Source organism: Lynx canadensis, chromosome D4 (assembly GCF_007474595.2).
Source record: "Lynx canadensis isolate LIC74 chromosome D4, mLynCan4.pri.v2, whole genome shotgun sequence".
NCBI lineage: Eukaryota > Metazoa > Chordata > Mammalia > Carnivora > Felidae > Lynx > Lynx canadensis.
This window is the reverse complement of record NC_044315.2, coordinates 8,862,159-8,885,255: the sequence shown is the minus strand read 5'-3', so window position 1 is coordinate 8,885,255 and position 23,097 is coordinate 8,862,159. Positions and strand designations below refer to the sequence as shown.

General features: G+C 45.3%; 1 pseudogene; it reads left to right on the top strand.

The window, feature by feature from the left end:
- The first annotated feature begins 9,438 nt into the window (after positions 1–9,438).
- On the top strand, positions 9,439–10,441 carry LOC115499949 (annotated as a pseudogene).
- The last annotated feature ends 12,656 nt before the right edge of the window (positions 10,442–23,097 follow it).

Genomic DNA, 23,097 nt, shown 5'->3' with positions numbered 1-23,097 from the left:
AAGGAAAAAAGTTTTATATTTTAGTACCACTGATGTCACACTTTTCCTAATTTTGGCACAAAGGACCCCAGGATTTCATTGTTGCATTGGACCGCGCACATTATGTAGGTAGCTCTGGCTCGGACACTTCCTCGGCAATAACGTCGCCTTTGGTTCCTGCCACCGCTCCTTCAACATTATTTGTTCTGTGCCCTTCACTTCTAATTATTTTTAAACTTGTAATTAGACCTGTATTTCGGCCATGCTGCTTGGAATTACTGTGTATTTCCTGGTGGCTGCCGCTAGCAAGGTGTAATTTCCTCCAAATGTCACCTGTGGGTCGCCTACTTCAGAATCACCTGGGAGTGGCTGGGGCTTGGGGCTCTCATAACAAGGTCCCCCTCGAGTTGGGGGACCCCTGGCTGTGGGGCAGAGGGCTTCCAAGTGTGGTCTGAGGACCAACAGCCCCAGCCTCACCTGGGATCTTATTAGAAACACAAATGTGCCCTCCGCCCCCCACCTCTGGGGCTGGGGCTCAGCCCTCCAGGGTGTTTGGATACATGCTGCCGTCCAGGAACCACTGATGGAGTGGGCAGAACAGGAGCCTCCCCTAGCAGCTAGACTGGGGCTTGAACGTGGCCGAATCACTTGTTGACTTTAAAAAAAAAAAAAAAAAAAAAATTAGGTTATTTATTTATTTATTTATTTATTTAGAGAGAATGTGTGTGCGAGTGGGGGAAGGGCAGAGAGAGAGAGAGGGAGAGAGAGAGAATCTCAGGCAGGCTCCCAGCTGCCAGCACAGAGCACGGTGTGGGGCTTGAACTCACCAACCATGAGGTCGTGACCTGAGTTAAAACCAAAAGTCAGAAGCTTAACCGACAGGGCCGCCCAGGCGGCCCTCACTTGCGGACCTTTGAACGAGTTCCCTCTCCCCAGGACAGGCTGAGACTCTGACACCAGAGGAGAAAACTTGTAATATCAGCAAATGCCCTATAAAAAGTCTCCCTCTTTGTTGAGAAACTATACTTTGTGCCTTTAATGTTGCTGTTGAAGAATAGAGAGAAATTTAATGCATTGAGAGGGTTCTCATTGATATTCACAGGCCCCCGGGGAACGCCCCCCCCCCCCCCCCCCCCCCCGGGAGAGCACAAGAAGGAATCAGAACACATGCCCCTCTTGGAATGGGGCCGGGGTCGTCCTGCAGAGCAGAAAGCTGTGGGAAGGGAAACCCTCTCAGAGGTCATCATCCCGGAGCCACAGAGAGAGCTGATCGGCTCCCAGGCACTGAGGCAGGGAAGGCGGCCAGGCCCAGAGGTCCAGAGGAAAGCCATCACATTTGAGTGTAGCTTGCTCCACATTTATCAAGAGCCAAAACACACAGTGCGACTCTTTTCTGCCAGCTTTTCTCTCCTAATATCTGAGAATTTCTATGTCATCGTGACACAAGAGAATCTAGCTTATGGTTTTCCCCAGATTGGAGCAATAGCCCTAATTTTGATAAACTGTACGATAATCTTTCAGCATTCAGTTGAATCAAATGGTTAAAACTGACACGTAAGGGAAAAAGATACAGAAACCCTAAGTCCTGAACGGTCCCTCTAAAGTGTGTGTGTCTGTGTGATTAGGGGTTTGTTTATTGTCTTGTTATTTGGTGATTACAATACCAAAGTAAAATGCCAGTCTCAGTAATTCGGTATTATTTTGCATAACATTGAAATATTAGTATTGATCCTGGCATTTTATGGTTTTTAATGTATTCAGAGTTCATGAAATAAAAAGTAAAACCAAATATTCAATATGTAACTGTTTAAAAAATTAGGGGCACCTGGGTGGCTCCGTTGGGTAAGGGTTTGACTCTTGGTTTCAGCTCAGGTCATGAACTCACGGTTTGTGGGTTTGTGCCCCACGTCAGGCTCTGTGCTGGCATTGCAGAGCCTGCTTGGGATTCTCTCTTTCCCTCTCTCTCTGCCCCTCCCTGACTTGTGCTGTCTCTGTCACTCTCAAAATAAATAAATAAACTTAAAAATTAAAAAAAAATTAAATGCACTCCAAAACAAGTAAAAATGTAAAAATTTTAAAGTATGCATATTAAAAATACATTGATATTCCAAAATCACTTATTAGCAATATAATTAATAAAATGGAGTAATATTCAAAAATGCTATATAAAAGGAAAAACTTTGTCAACCATGAAAAGTTGCAAATTAAATATTACTAAAAAGTCTACATTGAGTCTACATCGAATTAAATATTTATTTAAATATATTAAATATTACTAAAAAGTCTACATTAAGTGTACATTGAAAATATACAGTGTCACTACACTGTATGTTAACTAACTTGAATTTAAATAAATTAAATATATTATTTTTTTAATATATGAGATATATGTATATAATCACTGTCATGATGACAATACTTTGGTACAAATTTTCTAGCTATTGATACTCTGATTCTTTGCAGCAGGGATAGTGGTGACATTAGTTAAAAACTGACTCCAAATATTTTCCTCTGACTTCACATTTTCACGTAATGTCATCTCTCGCTGACAGTTCTGAGAAGGCGTTTCTGAAAAGCTTTTTCTTCTGCACAAAGCACAATCTTTTTATCGACAGCAAGCTATAGCTTTGTTTCAAAGACATCATCACCAGCATGCCTTTGACTCTTCTGGTTTCGTCATGTGTGTGTGGAATATCTTCTGCAGGCTTACTTGCATCAGTTTCAGTTTTGTCACGTTTATTTTCCACTTTTTCAGAAAATCTTTGAACAAGAGTAAGAGGTACTCTTTGCAATGGAAGCCTGCTTCCTTGATTGTTATTTTCATTCTCCTCCTGAGGATTACAGAGGCATAGATGAACGCTTTCTAAGTGCGTGCCGTTTTGTTGGATTTGAAATTTTAATGCAGCGAATAACTCTCGGTATATCTCACGTTGTAACAAAATAAGATTTCAGAATTAAATAGGCGTGCGTCTATTGCTCTGGGAAAAAATACAAGTATTTCGATACTTAAAAAAAACAACAACAACAACAACACTCCAGTTATTTACATAGATGGCACCATGGTCGCAACGTGCTTGCTCACACACAAACACCAAGTCATTTTTAGCAAAAGTTTTGTTCATTTCATGGTCATGTCATGATGATGTAGTTTCAGCATGAGATGTCGGAAGAAAACATATCTTCTTTTGGAAGCAGGAAAGCTCCTGTGAGGTCTAGCCACGAGACAGAGTTGCTTAGAGCATCACAAAGTTTGAAAACTCCCACATACCCACTTTGGACTCACGCACAGGCCAAGGGCTCATTGTGGCCCGCCCTGGCCTTGGGGCAGCTGCGGTGGGTACTGAAGCCCCTTTTCAAGTAAAACACTCTGGATGATTTCCCCTCGTGGCCCACCTGGAGGCCCTGTGTCGGCTGAGAAGTGGCCACCCCAGCAGACTTAATGTCAGATCTGAGCCCTTCGGATTCTCAGCTCTGTTTCCAGCATGGCTCTGGACAGTTGGACTCAGTGCAGTTAGGGAACTATACACGTGAAGTTAGGCCAGCTGCATCAGCAATACAGAGCAAGGAGACCAAAGCAGTTTTGTGAGGGGCTGCCCACAGCCTGCTTCTGTTCCCCTGCTCCATAAAGCAAACATGAAGTTTCAAGCAAGAATCATCCATGGTTCTCTAGGAATTCCTCAAGTGCTGAACCCCGACCACTGCCCACTCCAGCCTGGCCTGATTTTCAGCAGGTATTTGAAATGAGGACGGGTCCAGCATTTCCACTTTCCAAATGGTCCAATCGTCCAGGGGAATCTCTACCAGCTGAGGAGCTGAGGGAAGTTGCTTTTTCAGCAGATCAAATCCAAAGCAGATGGGGACAGGAAAGTCATGGCTAAGAGGTCTGGCGCTTCTCCATGACCCGGTTTCTCGCAGGAGGCTGGAGCCCATCCAGGATTGCACGCCCCCCCCCCCCCCCCCCACGTAGCCATGGCACGCTTTCTGGCGGCCGCGTCTCTGGACATGACTCTCCGGATTGAATTCTTGACATCTTATGAATCTGAAACCACAGTATACAATAAACGGAAAAGAAATTGGAGTCCATTTGAAATGTAATTTGATGACCATTTGTGCCCATATCAGGCATTCTATTGGAGCCTCAGATATAAAGAAAATAGAATAAACACCCAAGTATCCAAGAAGCTCACACTGCAGAAATGTAAATACACGGCAATGAATGAGATGGAGGTGTGGCTAAGACATTAGAACGAGAAGGTGAGGCAAGGCTTCAGGTCCCACCAAGGAAGATGATCCGAGCTGGCGCTTAAGAGGCGGGCAGACCTCATCAGATGCTAACAAGGAAAAGACATCTACATAGGAAATTGATAGGGTCACAGGTAGGGAGCAAGAAAAACCATGACTGTGGTCCAAAATCACCAGGAGGCGCCATGCAGTTGGGTATATAATTTCAGCAGGTAGGAAATGACTTGAAATAAGGCAGGTCTCTCTCACCAAGGGCAAGGGGCAAGTTCTGTTCTCGATTTCTATCTGGAGTTCATCTGGAGTTCTATCTGCCGGTTCTGTCTGGCATCACTAGATTCCCAGCCGGGGAGTGCAGGCACAACTTAAGTTGTAGCAAGTTCCATTAGCTGCTAGCTCATAAGAATGAGAAATGGAGGCAGAGAAGACAGTTCAGGGCACCTGTGACGAGGAAGAACGGAGGTGGGGTCAGGTGTGCTTCAGGGAGAAGAGTCTTAAGAAAAGTTCTGTTTGGAGATGGAGGAGATTTGAACACATTGCAGGCTGCCGGCCCGTTGCCACTGACGATGGGGGGATTGAGGAGACAGGGGAGAACAGAGATAATCCATGAAGCCAGATTTGTACGCATGCCTGGCCTAGCATGCAAGTTTCTCTCAAGCCACTACGTGCAGTGGGTCAGTATTGGTCATTGTACAGAACACAGTACAGACTCTTTGCCGTGATAATGCCGCACAACAAGGTGAAGAGAACAGGAGCTGTTAGAGAAATGCCTTCATCTCAGGGTGGATGGAATGGCATTGATGAAAATAGTCGACCAAGAAAGGGCAAAATGATGGACTAGACGAGATCCTATCACGGAACAAGTCACGTTACCGGGAAACCAAAGAGCTGTGAAGGGTTGTGGAGAGGGAAGGCAGGCAGGAAGGAGAGAGTGTAAAAATCAGACAAAGAGCAGTCAGGTGAGAGGATAAACAAGGACACAAGAGTCCCGGCCTTTGTGAAGGGAGAATAATGGCTTGAGGTTGTCAGCAGCTAGCAAATTCCATGGCCCCCTACCGGCCCTCCCCTTCCCTACTGGGAAGGCTGCGAATGAGACACCAGCTGCAGTTTGCAGTGTCAGAGCCAGGAAGCCTGTGGGGCCTTGGGAAATGGTTTGCGGTATCTCTGGCTCTCTTGGGTCGCCCCACGGCGAGTTGGCTGTCCCTCTTTGCAACCTGGCCGACCACCACCCATAACTGTAGAGAGAGCTGTCCACAGACGGCCTGGCCCCGAGCTCCTCGGAGACACGGGGATCAGTCTCCACCTTCGATCCCCTCTTTGATCTCCTCAACAATGAATATCAAGGAGTGTTTATCTCTCTCCAAGTGACAGGTGGGGACAGTGATGGGCACCGCTGTCCTAATGCTTTCTGGACTCCTTTGGGACGTGTGTTCAGAGCCCCGCTCGGTGCTTCTCAAAGTTTAAGGTACAGGAGAGTCACCTGGGAATCTTGCCGAAAACGTGGGTTCTGATTCAGCAGGTGTAGGGTGGGGAGCTGCGATTCCGAAGTTCTACTCAGGCCCCAGGTGATACCAATGCGGCTGGTCCGTGGACCACATCTTGCATAAAAGGGCCCCGGAGCCGCCCCTCAGTCTGCTTGCGAAGAGCTTGTGGTCCGTGTAGCAAGATGCCTGTGCTTTACCACTCGCCGGACGCCCCCGCGAAGCTGTCCTTGGCTCTGCTCAGCCCCGCAGTGCACTTGGCCTGAGCGTTTCTGACCCAAGCTTGTGGAAGTGTGTAAGTACGTTTTCTCCTTCTTTCTTAACAGCACAGACAAGGCAGGCCCGGCGCTCGTGGGATTCTCCCACTTGGCAGAGAAGAGTAGTCGAGCCCACAGAGAAATCAGATTTCCAAATGACTTTTGCTTATGACCTGATTTACATTTTCGTCAAGAACTGGGGAAATGAGCTATTGTGGCGATCCAGGCCCTACCTCCTTGCTGAACTCTGCTTAGGGAGAGGAAAAAAACCCCACAAAACTTGAGGATTTCTGCAAGGTTTACTCGACTAGCAAAACAGAGGAGGGCGAAAGTTTCCTAGAATGTTTATATTTAGGTTCTGCCCAAGGGGAGTTCTTTTTATCACCTGAATGTGTCACTTTAATTTGACAAACAGTGGGAGAGAAGAGACTGGCATTGAAAAATGCTTATAACACTGTGTAATGCTTCACTTACTCTGGCACAGTGGATCCTTATAAGAAGGAAGCTTTATTTTCTGTCCTGTCGTGTCAATTTTGTTCAGTTCAACAAACACGTGTGGAGTGTCTATTATCTAGCAGGTGCTATGCTGGGTGCCGAGCACACGGGGCAAAGGAGAAAGGGTTGCTGTCACAGGGGAACACTCAGTGCTATGTGGGAGACAGGCAGTGTCTATGCAGTGTTGGTGGTGCAAAAGTTGAGGTAAGTGTCTGGGGTGCCTCTGAAGTCTCCTTCACTAGCCTGGAGGTTGGGGTGAATGGGAGGCCTCTCTGAATGGATAATACCTGACCTGAATCTAGGATTTTGAGGAGGAATTTGATGGGTGAAGTTTGGAAAAGATGATTCGTTAAGACGCCTCATTCACGTCCCGATTGACTACTCGTTGAATTCCTGATTCTTCTCTCTTTGGCACAGGATAGAATAGGATACCCCTGACTCTTGAATTTCAGTGTGGCCATACTCTGTGCTTGAGCCAATGAAATGTGAAAGGAAGGAGTGTCAGTTCTGGGTAGAAGCTTTAAATGCCAGTATGTGATTTATCATTTTCCCTCTACTGCTAAAGAAACTGGGGAAACATACGTTAAGATGAAACTTCCATCTGTCAGGCTTCTTGAATGACTACAATGAACAGAAATAAATCATTTTTGAAAGCCATGAATTTTTCGGTAGTGGGTACCACAGCATTAGTCTATCCTGCCTGACACAGAAGGGCATTCGGGGTGGGGAATTTTATTGACAAAAGTTCTGAGAACTGTAATGTCTTTGATCTGGAAAGTGGAAGTGGTTAGTAACACCAAAGAATGTGGTGGAGACTGGGGTGGGTGGGGATTGGGTGGGACTCAACCTCACTTAGGTCTCAGGAAAAGAAAAGCTTGGTTGATTGAAGTAAGGCTCACCAGATGAGCTCTTGAGTTTCCTTTATAATTAGAAACTTTGATTTTTTTTTTTTTTTTTTTTTTTTTAACAAGACAGGACGCAGTTAATGATGGTTTTCTTTGGGAACACCTTTTGCCAAATTCTCTTACGTGGTTGGAGTTCTTCCTCTTGAGAGCTATTTTTTTTTTTTTTTTAACCCATGGTATAGTCCTGAATACTACGCAAAGGGTGTATTTTGGTATCTTCAGTAGACAAAGTTTCTTGATGGCAGTAAGACTTCAATTGTAATCGCAAGATCCTATACACTGTCTAGGAGTGTAATTGAACAAATGAAAGCACCCGGCTTCTGATTCTTCATGAGACCTAGTTTTGGTATCTCTTCTAATTCTTGGGACCTCATCAGTCTGCTAATCCATACACTACATGGTTCTGCCTAAGCTACTCTTATGGTCAATTGACTCCCTGTGAGCCCCGTTGGCTGTCCTCCAACAGTAAAGCCTACCGAGACTCTGACTCCTGTTGGCACTTTGAGGCACTGAACCACCTGACAGTTTTCTAAGTACCTGATGAAAAGACAAAGACCCCCCAAGTCAACCTGTGGGGCATTTTTTTTTTTACACTGATGAGTGAGGGGAAGGGGATAGCAGATAAATTCTCTTTCTGTCTCTACAATGGACTTTTCCATAGGATCACCTATATGGAGTTGTCCCACATGGCTGAGCGGGTACCCTGCCGAGTGATTGGCCACATGGCAAATGGTGTCCAGTGATGACCTATCCCATTTCCCCATTTCATTGCTTCTTCTGTGCCTCAGCTCCGTTTTCCTTTATTGTCACTGGGCTCCAAAAAGTATTGGCACATGATCTTTGGCTCTGACTCTACTTTCTAAGGAATGTGAGCTAAAACCATTCATTTCAGAACAGTTTGTGGTTCTAGAAAACAGATTCTAGAGAACAGTCCCTTGTTCTAGAGAACAGGCCCGCAGAGGAAGATGGGGCGTGCACTTGTCTATGGTCAGAAAACAATAGGATTACATTGCTCGTACTAAGTGGATTGTTAATAACCCCTCATAGTCAATGATCTTAGAAGGAATTCCTATGATACCGTCTTGTGTTAAGTTCAACCTGGAAATTCTCCCAAATTGCCCTGGGATTTCTAAAATGTTTAGTATCTAAGTGAAAAATCAGTCAGGCTATGAAACCGAAGTCTGCAACAAAAATCCAATGGCTACAACCTTGACCAAAGAAGTAAGGAACTCCTGGGGGGACAGGAGGTCGCAGAAAAGTAGCCTCAGAAGCACACACCATGGATGGGCCCAGAGAGGACGTGGCCGATGGAGGACCCTGAATCTGGGGTATGAAATGCGGTGAAATTGTGTCAATGCAGGTGGTTCCAGACTCGCTAAATAACCTTTTGCTGAGTGGCCCTTTTCAAAGGCCTGGAAAGCAGACTGCATCCCCTCAGTTGTCACACTTCCTAAGGGTGTGAAATCTGAAATCATAGCCTGGGCCTGTTGTCCGTTCCCTGCACGCAGCTGGGCATGCCAAAGAGCTGGGTTGCTCTGGGGCCAGTCTCCAATGCTCTCTGTACCACGGGCATGGTTAGCCTTGGCCTTTGTTCTCACTAATGGCTGCTGTGAAATGCAAGGGGGAGCTAGGGGGGAGGGGGGACAAAGGGCCAGTGCCCTGCAACAAGTAGATCGGGGTTGCGGTTGCATACTGCTCGGGGAGACTTGGCCTGGTCCCCTGTGCCTGAGCCTCCCTGGCACCATCTGTAAAGCGGGACCGGATGCCCGTGTTAAAGGGGTGCGGGAGTGAGTGACCGTGCCTGCCACCGGTCCTCACTCCTGACTGCTCTCTCCCGGCAGCTGCCAAATAAGATTTGAATTAGAGTATGTTATTTGAAAGAGATTTATGGCTTCAAATGTTAATTAAACTCTGCCTATAAAGTATTCCACGGTAAACACTCTCAGAAGAGCTCCCTTATTAAACAAATGGGAATGATTTAAAAATCAGTTCCCCCCTCTGGGGGTGGTGGGGGGCAGTTAGCTCCAACCCGGAGACTGGCTAGGGGGTGGGGGCCAAGTTCTCGGAGGGGTTGTGCGGGGGATGGGGCGTCGAGGCCGAGAGTCACAGAGCCCCGTTCTCCTGGCTGGCTGGCCATCTGGCCCACACAGTGTGCATATGGGGTCGCCCAGGCCCCCGCCGCCGACCCCGTGGGTCCCACAGCCCCCAGGCCTCAGGGAACCACCCTTCCCCCTTCCGCTTTCTAGTCAGGCCGGAAACTGGTGGTGGCATTTGCAGGCACAGGTGCTCAGGGAGGCTCTGTGGCCCAGATGTGCCAGAATATGCGAGTTGGAAGTGAGGGTGTGGGCCCTTGGGCATAGAGCAACAGAGGAGCGGAAGGTACACGGTGCAGAAGTGGTGCAGGGAGACCAGGAGGATGAGGCCACTTGGAACTGGCCCTGACTGGGGCCCACAAGCCTTCATCCTGATGGACGACTGGGGAAACTGCAGCCAGGAGCTGGAGGTCCCGCAGGGAAAGCTGCTAGGCAACCTGGCTAAGCCCCTGCTGGAGAACATCAAGACGCTGAAGGCTGGGGACCGTAAGCAGGCCTCTGTGTTGGCCAAGGACAGGTGGAGGATTATTTGCGGGACATGGGAGTTGCCATGGCCAGCATGTGGCCGTCCTATTTCAGGAGCCTCTTCTCCTACTGTCCCAGAAAGCCCCAGATGCAAAGAGCTACCTCCTGGGCTTGTCCATGGGTGATGTGCCCATGGACGGCCTATGTGTGACCAATGGGTTCTGTGATGCTCAGCCTGCTGAAGATGCCACAAAAAAGAGGTTGGCCAGAACATTGGGCTCAGTGCTTACAAGCACCCCCCTGGAAGCCTGGGCTGTCCTGCTCTCCGGGCACACGGGGAAGTCCTCAGGTGCAGTGCCACCACGACCCCAGAGGATGAGAACTAGCACTTCCCTGGAACCCCGGACCTGGCCCATGCGTTCCCTTTCTATGCCCTAAAACCTGACCATGGCATCCAACTGACCCTGAGGCTCAACCCCGAGGTCCTGTTGCTGTAGCGGCACAAAGCAGACTTGGCTGGGCTCTGACCCTGCCGCCTCTCGGCCCCATCTGCAGGGACGGGAGACGCAGTCACAGTCATCTGGTCTTAGGTGACAAAAAAAATCACAGGCCATTGTTCCCATACACACAAAAGAAAGATGAAAAAGTCAACATGAGTTACTTGTAACTGGCAAGAATTTGGAAGCTAGGGCTCCCAAGTAGGTTAGCCTTTCCTGTCTCTTTTAAATAAATCGTTGGTATAATCCCTGCTCGCAGAAAAAAAATCTTCAATCAACACAGCTGGAATGAATGACCTTGGTTGTCCTGCTCTAAAGTATTAGCTCTGCTTTCAAAGGAACCCCATAACTTGTATTCACTTTCTTCATACCACAGGCAGAGACCAACCTCATGTTCTGTACTTAGCAGGTACTTAATGAACATTAAATTAGTGACCAGTCTCCTACTCTGAGGTATGATCTGTCCTTAGGCTGAATTGAAGATCGTTCGACTCAAATGGTAACTTTGAGGTGGCGTTGTGGCAGGGGAGGGGAAAGGAGGCTGAAAAGCATGGGTTACTTAAGTTTGCAGATCTTCTAAATTTTAGCAGGTTGGGAATCCAAAATTTCTGAATGTAACTGGTCACTTACATCGGGATTTGATCACCAGGATTCCTCAGCTGCATTTATAATTCCGCTTCTAGCCAAGCCGCTCAGGGACCCGGTCTGGCAGTTGACAATTATTAGGCAAGTTGTCTCTAAGAAGGGTGAACGGTGTCTGAAGCAAGTAATTTATCATTATTTCCAGCCTTTGGTTTGCTTGTCTTTATGACGGCACACTGTCAAAAAAAGATTCTGGAACTCTGTTGAGATGTGGGAAATACTTGACTGCAATGAGGCCTATCGTGAGGTGAGCCATACGGGAGGTGGAAGCCGAGGGGAAGGCATGAATATTCATGAGGCACCTGTTCTGCCCCAGTGGCTTTAGCCATTTATTTTCTGTCCTTCTTTCCAGAGCAACCCTGCGAGGGAATAAAGAGTGTTATTTATTGAGGGTTTACTCTGGGGCCAACTCTTGAAGGTCCTTGCCGTGGCAAATTGTCAAAACAACCCAGGGGGAGGTGTTAGGTGCATTTCGGAGGTCACGTGCCAAGGGTTCCCTATCTTGGCCAAAGTCACCCAGCGACTTGGAGGTGGAACCAGAACTGAGAGGCACTTCTCCCGTGTCAAAGGTTTTTTTTTTCTCAAAATAAAAATGCCTTTTTATTTTATAAATAATGTATGCTTTTGACAAAAAAAAATCAACATGGAAAAATTCTGAAATCTCTTTGAATAGGTAGTAGATTCACCTAGAAAAACAATTTTTTTTAGAGCAGCCCTGTTATTAATCTAGGCCTTCTTCTGGAGCATTTTTATGCATATATGGATATGTTTCTAGTTTTATACTCAAGGCTGCTTGTGCACACTATTTTATGCCTTGCCTCAGCCTGACCCCAACTTGACTATATTTTGTAGACCTTCACAAACCCTAGCATGAGACTTCGTTTTAAAGGGCTGCATTGTTTCCGTTTTCTTTCTAAAAGTGAATTCCATAATTAACCAGTTCTTGATTTGGCATTTTGTTTTCCTTTTTTTTTGCTCTTGCAGACTGTGTTGAAATACACAGACCCTCCCCTGTCCCAGTGTGTTACCTCCAAGTGCTACTGTGTCTGGGGTGGATTCCTGGATCAGAGGTAAAGACAGGCACTTGTAGTTTTGGTAGATTCTGCCCGACTGTCATCCACGGACTTGGCCAGCTTGCCCTCTTGCAAGCAGCACTGAACGTGTCTTTTCCTGTAGCTTTGCCAACAGTTCTTATCAAATTTTCAGCTTTTTTTTTTTTTTTGGCCAATCTGATAGATGAAAATTGGCAAATCCAGGTAGTTTGAATTATCTCTTTTTTACTTTATTTTTGAGCGTGTGCAAGTAGGGGAGGGGCAGAAAGCAAGGGGGACAGGGGGGATCTGAAGCTGACGGCACCAGGCCCAATGTGGGGCTTGAACTCAGGAATGGTGAGATCATGACCACAGCCGAAGTCGGATGTTCAACCGACTAAACCACCCAGATGTCCCAGGTGTTTTGAAATTCTTTATCCTAAGATGAAGTTGAATATCTTTTCATGTTTGAAAGATAATTCAGTTTTCTTTTTAGGGCAATATCTGTGTATACCCTTGGTCCATTTTTTTTTCTGTTGGGTTCCCTTTTATGTATTAGGGAGTTAGCTTTTAGTGATGGGAGTTACAAGTACTTTTTCCTAGTTTCTCTCTTGTCTTTTGACCTTAAGTAGGTTTTTCCCATGGAGAAATTATTTTTTTTTAAAGAGGCAAGTTGACCAGTTTTTTGTCTCTTCTAAGTGGGAGTTCTCATTAGATCATGACTGCTCCAATGTTAAAAAGTAAATCTCCCATATTTGGGTCTGGATTTTGACTTCAGTGTTGTCATAGAAGTCTTGTGTCCATTTGGAAATAATCCCACAGTGGGGGGATTGAAGCATGCATCTAGTTTTATGTATTTCTAGGTAGTTCTCCAATTCTAGTATGTTTTATTGAATCATTTCATGACTGATATGAGATTCCTTCTTGATCATACACTCAAGTTGCTACAGATGGGTCTGTATATGCCTTTTTTTTGACTTTGTATTCTGTTCTATTCAGTCTCTTGGTAGATCACTATTCTCTTGTAATAACTAAAGGTTTTAAACATGTTGGAACATCTAGTGTGACTAATTCCACACCCCTCCCACTTCCCCCCATATTGTTGGTTTTCAGAGTTTTCCTGGTTATTCCAACTCCTCTTTCCATATAAGGTTTGGAATCAGATTCTCTAGTTGTGGTGCTTTTCTTAAACTAAATGTGTAAGTATTGGGGTATATTAAACCTACAAATTTAGGTTTTGGAAAAGTTGCCTCTAGGTCATGGTGCAAGTTGCCATTTTTATTTTTTATTTTTTTTAAGGTTGATTTTTATTTTTGAGAGAAAGGGAGGCAGAGCATGAGTAGGGGAGCAGCAGAGAGAGAAAGGGAGACACAGAATCTGAAGCAGGCTCCAGACTCTGAGCTATGAGCTCAGAGCCCCATGCAGGTCTCAAACTCAAAAACGATGAGATCGTGACCCGAGCTGAAGTTGGACACTTAACTGCCTGAGCCACCCATTTTAAAAAGCCTTTTTTTTTTTTTTTTAGGGGTGTGGGGTGGTTGAGTTGATGAAGCGTCTGACTCTCAGTTTTGGCCCAGGTCATGATCTGCTGGTTCATGGGTTTGAGCCCCATGATGGGCTCTGCATTGACAGTGTGGAGCCTGCTTGGGATTCACTCTTCCTTTCTCTCTTGGCCCCTCCCCTGCTCACTCATTCTCTCTGTCTCTAAAAAATTTTAATCTTGAGGTGTATTGCAAAGTTTCTCTTCTTGTGGCCCCTGTACAGTATTATTTTAATTCCTGATTTGGTTGTGATACTCATAAAGCCTTATCTATGTGGTTGTGTATATGTGCATATATATAATATATATAGTATATGTGAAAGATAATGTATTTATTTTATACTTCTCAAGTGTTTATGAATTTCTTACTGGTTATGGTAGCTTTTCGGTTGTAGTTTTCATTTGCCAAGTATACCATCTGCAAATAATTTTTCTTGCTCCTTTCCAATTTCTAGAATTAGGATAATAATTTTCTGTTACCTAGTTGTGTTGGCCATTACTTCTAGCACAGCATCAACTACCATTTCTGACTTTAATGGTAATGTTTCTAGTGCTTCCCATTAAGCATAATGCTAGCTTTGGGATTATGATAGGAAGATTTTATCTTGTTAGAGAGTTATTTATCTAATGCTATTTTACTGCAGTTGTAATTTATAAAATTAAGAATGTATATTGAAATTTGCCTGGTATCCTTAAATATCTTCATTCCCTTATTCTTAAGCATTGGGGTTTTGTAGCTGACTTAAAAAAAAAAAAGTTTGCCATATATACTTATCAGTGGTTTCTCATTCTCCCTACACAATACCTTGTAGAGTTCTTCCTAAGTTACCTCCTGTAGACGTAGCTCACTGTTTGAGTTGCTCCATGATATTCCATGGTGTGGATATTTTCCATTTATTCAGCCAATCCCCTGTGATAGGCGTCCACTTTTCTCCCTTTTTCATTTCACTATAAACAAATATGTAGTAATAATCATCCTGGTAAGTGTAGTTTTATGTGATTGGTCCTTTAATTTAATTTCTAAGGACTATATTCCGAGGGATGGGTGTGCTGAGTTGAAAGTTGCGTATAATTTTAATAGCCATGCTGCTATACTCCTCAAGATCACAGAGCTGGAGCTGGTATTCAGTGAGGGCTCTCTGACTCCAGATCTCATTAGACCAAACCGCTGTGCACATCAGAGCCACATAAAGCAAATCCTGTAAAATTACCGTGGCCATGCTGAGATTCCTGCCCAGCTCCTTCGAGTAGATGAAGTGTAAATCTAAGAGAACTCTCTGAAGAGAAGGCTGCCCTCACGAGCATTTGTCTTTGTGACTCTTGGGAGTTAGATGAGCCTTAATTTCTGTGACCTTGGACATGGTCTTTGTTGTGTCTCTCTGATGAGCCCTTTTCATCTGGGAAATGAGAATGATTGTACTTGACACAGGCATGAGATTGGAGCCCATAGCATGTAAAGCCCATTGCAAAGAGTTGGGATTTTCCTGATACATATTTAAGAGTAATAGAAGTTCAGGCTCAAGCCCCCTTTTTTTTTTTTTTCCCCCCCCCTGTGTGCTTTGAAGTTGTCCAGGCTGGCAGGACAGGTGGAGTGGGAAAGTGTAGCTGTTGCTTGAAACTTGGACTCTTGGGCCAGGAGTAGCCTACAGAGTTGTGACCAGCATAAGAACTCAAAGGCTCCCAGCACCACGGGGCCCCCCCCCCCGCCCGCCCCCCCCCCCCCCGCCCAGGGCAGCCCTGCTGAAGCAGGGTTGTGAGGCATTGGGGAGGGTCAGGAAGGAAAGGGAAATAGACAAGGGAAAAGGGTGGGGGGAGGGATGTAGAGAGGGGTGCTAAAGACAGTGTATTAGTCACATATGGCTGTTGTGACAAAATTACCACAAACTTGGTTGCTTAAAAGAAAACAAATTTATTAGTTACGGAAGTCAGAATTCCAAAATCAGCCTGACCTGACTAAAGTAAGGTACAGACAGGGCTCATTTCTTCTGGAGACCCTGGAGAAGCTCTTTCTTGGCTTTCCCAGCTTCTAGAAGCTCCCAGAATTCCCCTGCTTGTGAGCCGTGCCTCCACCTTCAGGGTGCATTGCTCCAAGCTGTGATAGAATAACCACGTTTCCTTTTCCTTCTGTGTCCCTCCTGTTTGTCTGATAAGGACCTTCATGATTCCTTTGGGTCTACCCAAATAATCCAGGAGAATCTGACTGTTTCCAGGTTCATCCCCTTAATTACACCTGTGAAGTACCCATGTGAGCTTTCTGAGTTAGGGGGATTGGTTTGTGCATATCTTTTGGAGGAGTGTGTTTCTCTGCCTACCACAGATGCCATCTGTGGAACCTGTGGCACCAATGCGTCCACATTGTGATGGGTGGGGTCCTCTCCTAATGTGGAGGAAACCCTGGTTTGTTCATCTGCCCTCTGTGCTTCCCTAAGCACTTGATTCTTGATCAGACAAGTTCCCTCCTCCTGCTCATAAGGAAAAGACTGGATCCATTTTGTCCTACATGAGATGGGCAAAGCCTATGTTAGGCTTGGTCATTTTTGCTGGTCCCGGCCTCTGGGTCTTAGAAGAGCCAGCTCCGTAAGCTGAGGAGTTGGAGGAAATGGTCAGAGGAAATTGACCATGGGCCTGATATCTGGTGTGTCTTCTGAGCTGCATCGGGTATCCTCTAATGATGAGATTCCTGTTCTGTTTCCACCAAGAACCACCCTCTTGGCTGGTTCACTTTGTTGCCTTGCCTTGACATTCTATCAGTCTGCTAGGGTTGCCATACTAAGACACCACAGACTGAGTGGCTTAGCCAACAGAAACTTCTCACAGTTCTGGGAGTTGAGAGTCCAAGATCAGGGTGTTGACAGGTTTGATCTCTCCTGAGAGCTCTCTTCTTGGCTTAAAGATGGCTACCTTCTCCGTGGCTCTTGACACAGTTTTCTCTGTGTGCTTGTACATGCCTGCTGTTTTTCTTTGTGCTAATCTCTTACAAAGATACCAGTCCATATTGGATTTGAGCTCACTCTAATGACTTCAGTTTAACTTAATTGCCTCTTGAAAAAGGCCAAATACAGCCACACTCAAAATTATTGCGAATTAGGACTTAAAAATGGGAATTCTAGGGGGATACAATTCAGCACATAACAACCTTTATGTGCCCCTCCTTTGCCTCTGCTTGAACTTGGGCCACGCATAATGCATGTCAACCCTGATCTCTTGAACCAACCGTCTTTTGCCGTCCCTTCTGGTGATCTGATAGTCCAGCTGAGACCAGCTGCCTAACACTAGGACCTGCTCAGAATGAAGTAAACCCGGAGAACCTATTCATCATGCGAAGCCATTATGGGTCTAGAATAATGCAATTGGGCATTTCCTAGAATAAATTTTGGTTCCTGCACTGATAAACATGACCTCTTTTAAATAGAGAAGCCCCCAAACACCAGTAATAGCATAAGAGTACAAGACACATAATGATATAATGGTGGAAGTTTCCATGGTTTCACCTCCCACAGGGTAGCTTGATCAGGTGACTGTTTGGGGGTAACAACACTTTGACAGCACAAAACAAAAACTTCACATTGTTGGATTCTGAAGTAAATGTGTAACCATGAAACTTTGTTTAGAAAAAAAAAAAAAAAACACCCCACATTACCATGCCCTAGATTTTCTCTGAGTCCAATCACACCTTAGGAGAATGAAGCACAGATTGCCCTCTTACCTTAAGAGGGAAAGTCTAGAAAGAAGATGGTCATTCTCCTTGGCCCCTAATGTGAGAAGTGACAACACTGAAAGCCTGATGGCAGGAGCATTTTCAATTCCAACTCCCTAAAATGGATTAAGGAACAAGGAGAGAGGAAGACCAGCAAAACAAAGATTTTTAAGTCCTAACAGAAAAATAAGGTTTCTAGAAAAACAAACCAAAGCATAGACTTGATGGATTGTGCCTCAGGGATTTTCCATTGTGCAACAATGTGCCACTCGGATGCAGTTAGGTGGGGTCTGGGAAGCTCACGGGTAGGATAGAGAGGGCATATGTCCTCTGAACAACTTTGCGAATGGGCAAAGGATTATCCAGGAGCAGGTATTAGAGGTGTCCTTGACTTCACCTCTAGTGAAGTGGTTCCTCTGTTTCTCTTCCTGGCTTGGATCTTGTTTGGGTAGGTGGAGATCCAGGTGGGTGCAAGGAGAGAGAGACTCAGGGAGAGATCAGAGCCTGGGGGGAGAGTGAGGAGCGAGACAGGAAGATAAATCTGGCCGCAGCCCTGTGGCACATGCTGAAACCATCTTACAGGCTGATCTTAATTGGGACTCCCTATCTTGAGGAAGAACCTGAACACCATTTTCAAAAACCATAACCTTTTCCAAACGACCTTCTTTTCCTGGCCTTTCCACAAACGAGTTTCTGTTAATTTACAATGAGGCTAAAGAAACTTGCTATTTTGCCACTTCTCACGGTGAATTTCCACTTTCTCAAAACATCTTTTGTCTTATTTTGCACAGCCCTTTACCCTGCATAATGGTGTATAGTATACCTGTGCAAATGTGCAAGAAATGAAGAAAAATTAATCAACTAGCAAGAGGATTGGAGGGCACACCGTGAAGGAGGGTGAAGAGCTAAATTTATATAACCTAGAAAAGGAAGACTCTGGAGGAACATGATGAAGTTATACTTCACAAAAGCAATATAAATGAAGGCAGGGAATTGTTCACGGTCTCCAAAGATGGTGGGACAGAAGGGCTGGCCCCAAGCCAAGGCCATGAAAGGCAGTTATGATGGATGATCGAGGCAGGAGAGCAGAGGGCGCTCCTGATGTGGGGACCAGGCTCCACTCTTCTACTTAGTGTCAGACAGACCTGGGATCTGGCAACAGCCAATGATCAGCGGGGTGACTCCTCGTGCACCTTACCCACTCATCACTCCCCCCTGGGTTGGGAGGGGCCCCTACTCTGCCAGGGACCGTGAGGTCAGGGAGACCGAGTTTTTTTATTTTTGTCTCCAATGTGGACAAACTTCCTCTGAAGGAAACTTTAAAGAACCAAACCTCCCTAAATACAGAGATAATTGCAAGCATAACACTCTAGTGACTTGTGTTCCTTTTTATATTCTATCTTGTTCCGTTTAATTTTTGATCAATTGCAGCTATTTTAATGCTTGTGATGTTTCTCGTCTAGCCAAAGGAGGAGGACAACTCTTTTTATTCTGAGCTTGGGAGCATGAATGTCTGCTGGCTGATTAAAGGTGATCAAGGCTGCCAGGGCCTGCACCATATGGAGTGGTAAATGGAAGGAAAGAGGTCAGGATTCTATTTCTTATTCCACCATTGTATCAGTTCTCTGTGGCTGCTGTGGTACTGCAATGTATAATAAGAAATATATCTTTGGTCCTCATCTGTTTCTGGCATAAAGCTCTAAAAACCCTTGGAATTTCCTAAGCAAGAAAAAGAATAAGTGTTCTTGTTAGGTTAAAGGAATTGACTTTTGGTGCCCACCTGAGGATGGAGACTGGCTTTCCAGAGTCCCAACCATAGAATGGGAGGAACTTGTAGTCCGTATCTCCAACCGCGGGGAGGAGTGGGGGTTGAATCAATGGCCAATGGCTGATAATTTAAATAGTTGTGCTGATGTACTCAAGCCTTGATCAAAAATCCAAAAGAACAGAGTCTAGACTTCTTCCATGTTGATGAATACATGGGAGATTCTGGGAGAAGGGCAAACGGAGGGCAGGGAAGCTCTGAACTCTTGACCTTGCTCTATGTATCTCTTCCATCTGGTGGTTCTTGAGTTGACATCTTTTTCTAATAAACTGGTGCTCTAGTAAGCAAAACTGTTTGAGTTGTGTGAGCCATTCTAGCAAACTAATTAAAGCTGAGGAGGTGGTCATGGGAACGTGTGACGTGTAGCCAGTCTGGTTGGAAGTACAGGTAACATGGTGGACTTGGGATTGGTTGGAGCGGGTAATTGGAGGCTCCAAATGACAGATGGGCAGGAAACACAGATAACAACTTGGGCTTGTGACTGGAAGTGGGGGAGTGGAGGGCTCTCTTGCAGGACTGAGCCCTTAACCTGTGGAATCTGTTGCTGTGTCTGGATAGATCGTGTCAGAATTGAGTTGAATTAGAAGACACTCAGCTGGTGTTCTGGATAATGACTTGGTGCTGTGTGGGGAAGCCTCCCTCAGATAATTGCTTGTTGGTGTGGGAAATACCCACTCCTCAAACACTGGATTTGGTACCAGAATATTTTGTTAATGTTTATTTTTTGAGGGAGACCGAGACAGAGCACAAGCAGGGGAGGGGCAGAGAAAGAGGGGGACACAGAATTCGAAGCAGGCTCCAGGCTCTAAGCTGTCAGCACAGAGCCCGATAAGGGGCTCGAACTGACAGAACGAGAGATCATGACCTGAGCTGAAACCAAAAGCTGGATGCTTACCAGCTGAGCCACCCAGGCACCCCAATACCAGAATGTCTTGAACAGCATAATGAATGACTACAAACTTCGTGGTTTAAAATAGTGACAGTTTCTGTGGGTCAGGAATTGAGGTGTGGCTTAGTTGGGTCTTCAACTTCTGGGTTTCTCTACAGCTGCAATCAAGGGGTTAGCCCAGGATCTTTTAGAAGGTTCCAATCAAGGTTTGGGTTGGACCACATTGTCTCAAGGCTTGATTCAGGGCAGCAGCACCTAATGGTATGCCCATTCAGTGGTTTTGGCAGGATTCAGTTTCTCAAAGCTGTTGGAGCAGGGACCTCAGTTTCCTGCTTGCTGCGTTTAACTCTTGAACTTGGGAACTTGGCTCATCAAAGTGAATGAGCCAAGAAGTCAATGGGACAAGAGAAGGCCAGCAAGAGAGAGAGTAAGGAAGACAGAAATCCATCTCCTAGAACCTATTCCGGGAGGTAAGATCGTATCCTTTGCCTGTTGTTCGGGTCTTGGAAGGAAGTTATTAGATCCAGTTGCCATACATAGGATGTAAATTGTATGAGGAGTGGACAACAAGAGGTAGGGACCATTGGAAGCCATTTTAGAATGCTTTCTACAACAGTGTTAAACAGACAAGTGACCTTGGGCTTGAGTACCTTTCTGTTGAATATCCTAATAAAATAAAAGTCTTAAAGATGGCTGCATCAAATCAGGGTGGCAAATCCAACTGCTTGTCAGAGCCTCGTGGGTTGCAATAGTCTCTAGACCTGTTACACTCTAATAAAATTTGTGAGAAAGATAATGCTGATCAGAAAGAATTTCTCAGTCCAGATGGTATCTGTAGGTCATTAGTGTGACCTGATCCTAACTAGCATGTTGTTGTAAATGAAGGGTTAATTCTAGGGATGCTTGATAGCTTTTTCTTTACATACTCTGATGACTTGAATTACCTTCCAACTGGCCAAAGCAAAGGACACAGGCTCTTGTGTAGGTCACCGGTCCTGGCACTTGTAAGGAATCAAACAGCAGTAATGACCCTGAAGAGGAAGATTTGGTCAAAACAGAGTGGATCTTGTTAAAACCAGTGAACATTGGTTGTCAAAGAGGAAAGAAGGTGGCTACACAGTTTCCTGGGTCCAGCTCAAGCCCTGAAGGTACTCATCCCATCAAATGAACATGTAGGGGAACTGCCTAAAAGTTAGGTTGAGTAGAGGCAATACTTTTGGATGATGGAAATGTTTGGTATAATGTCATTTCTTCAACAAATGTTCACTGAACACCTGCTATGCCTGGAGCTGTATTACTGGAAGACACCAAGACCAGACCTGGTTCATTAAATTCTTCCAGTCTGTGGAGGACCCATTGACAATTCAGTGAGGCTCCTGCCACAGAGAAGGGCACACAGGGGACCAAGACAATCGGGGAAGGAAACACTAGATCTGTGTGGGGTAGTTAGTGGAAGCTTCAGGGGGGACAGTAGGGAGCATTTCTCTATCCTGAGGCATAATCCACAACTGCCATTTGTGCTTTTGTTTCAAAACGTTTTATGAGATTACCTCTGTTATCTTGCTAGGACGGGTTTGCCAGAAAGACCTAGGATAGTATGCTGATAGAAGGACAGCTGAGTAAGGATCCTGCAACATAGAAACCTCCCTAAAGACCTCTCTGGCATCTAACAGGGGATATGATCTGGCAGTGGTTGGTTTGCTGAGCTCTGTTGGGCTCCAGAGGAGCTGATTTGAAATCCTATTTTTCATGGCATTTATAGATTGCCGCTTTGGGATTATATAGAGCTATCTGTGTGACCATTACTGAGTTGGCAAGTAGCAAAAAACTAAAACAGCACCGTTTTATCCTTTGTATGCTATTAGCAACATTTCTCATTTGATAGCAACACAGAGATGAGATTTTAGAAAGGGAAGGTATTCTATTCTTTGGAGCCATCAAGGGTTCAGATCCAGAGTTCTCCTAGAAATCACTTCAATATTACTACTGAACCACCAAATCCTGGATAAAGAACAGGTGCTTATATGGTATGTTTAATTTTTAGATCTAGGAGACTCATATTGTTTCTTACTTAGTACTTGAAACATGATAAAGTGGTATCGTTTCCCCCTTTCTCATACCCTAAACTGTCCTGAACACAGGCGTTATTTACAAAGCTGCTCCTTTGTCATTAGATACCTGACTGTTTACACACACACACACACACACACACACACAAATTGGCGTATTAAATTTTACAGGAAAATGCCTGATTTCTCTACTTTGTGTCCATCAATAAACCCAAAGTACTGCTTCTCTATGATCAGAGAGAAGGAAAAAAGTTCGGTCTATTTTTTCATCTGAGAGCTGTATAATCAGTAACTCTTTCTTATAACCCCAAAAGACAGTTCAAACAGCATCTACTTAGTTCAGAGACCAATTAAATAATTATCAAAAACATCAGGAAGACAGCAAGGGTAAGACTCAGAAGAGCGAGCAGAATCTGGCAGGAAAACCTAATTGCCGTTTTGAATTTTTCCCTCACTTGCCATCTATTAAATCACGACTTGCACTGACCCCTGCATGTCAAACGGACCTGGGCACCTTTTCTTTAAGGCACCAACCTCCCTGAGGAAACAAAGTAGTTTCCGGGGGTTTTTTGCAGGCTGAGAGGTAGATGGATTTCTCGCCACCCAACCCCCCACCTCCCCCTGCTAAGCTGCCAGGCCATTCAGACTGCGAAAATGAGCATTTGGTTCAGGACTTAGTGATTTCTGCCTTCTGGCTCCCTGGGCACGAGGAGTTTGCTCCTTAGAACTCCTCCCGACCTCCCCCACTTAGCCAGGTCATGGGGCCATCACCTCTAGGATGCTCAGGTAGGATGGTAAATGTGGCCCTGCTTTTCCACTGATGGGTTTCTTCTCATTGATTCCTTCTCATTCTGTTTCTGCCTTGCTTAAAGAAGCAAGCTCAGGAAAATCGGAATCAACACCTTGGATGAACTGAAACCTGCCTCCTCCATCCCATGCACCTGGCTCGTGGGTTTCATGGGCCTGCCCCCAAAGGCTGGCCATTATCTCACA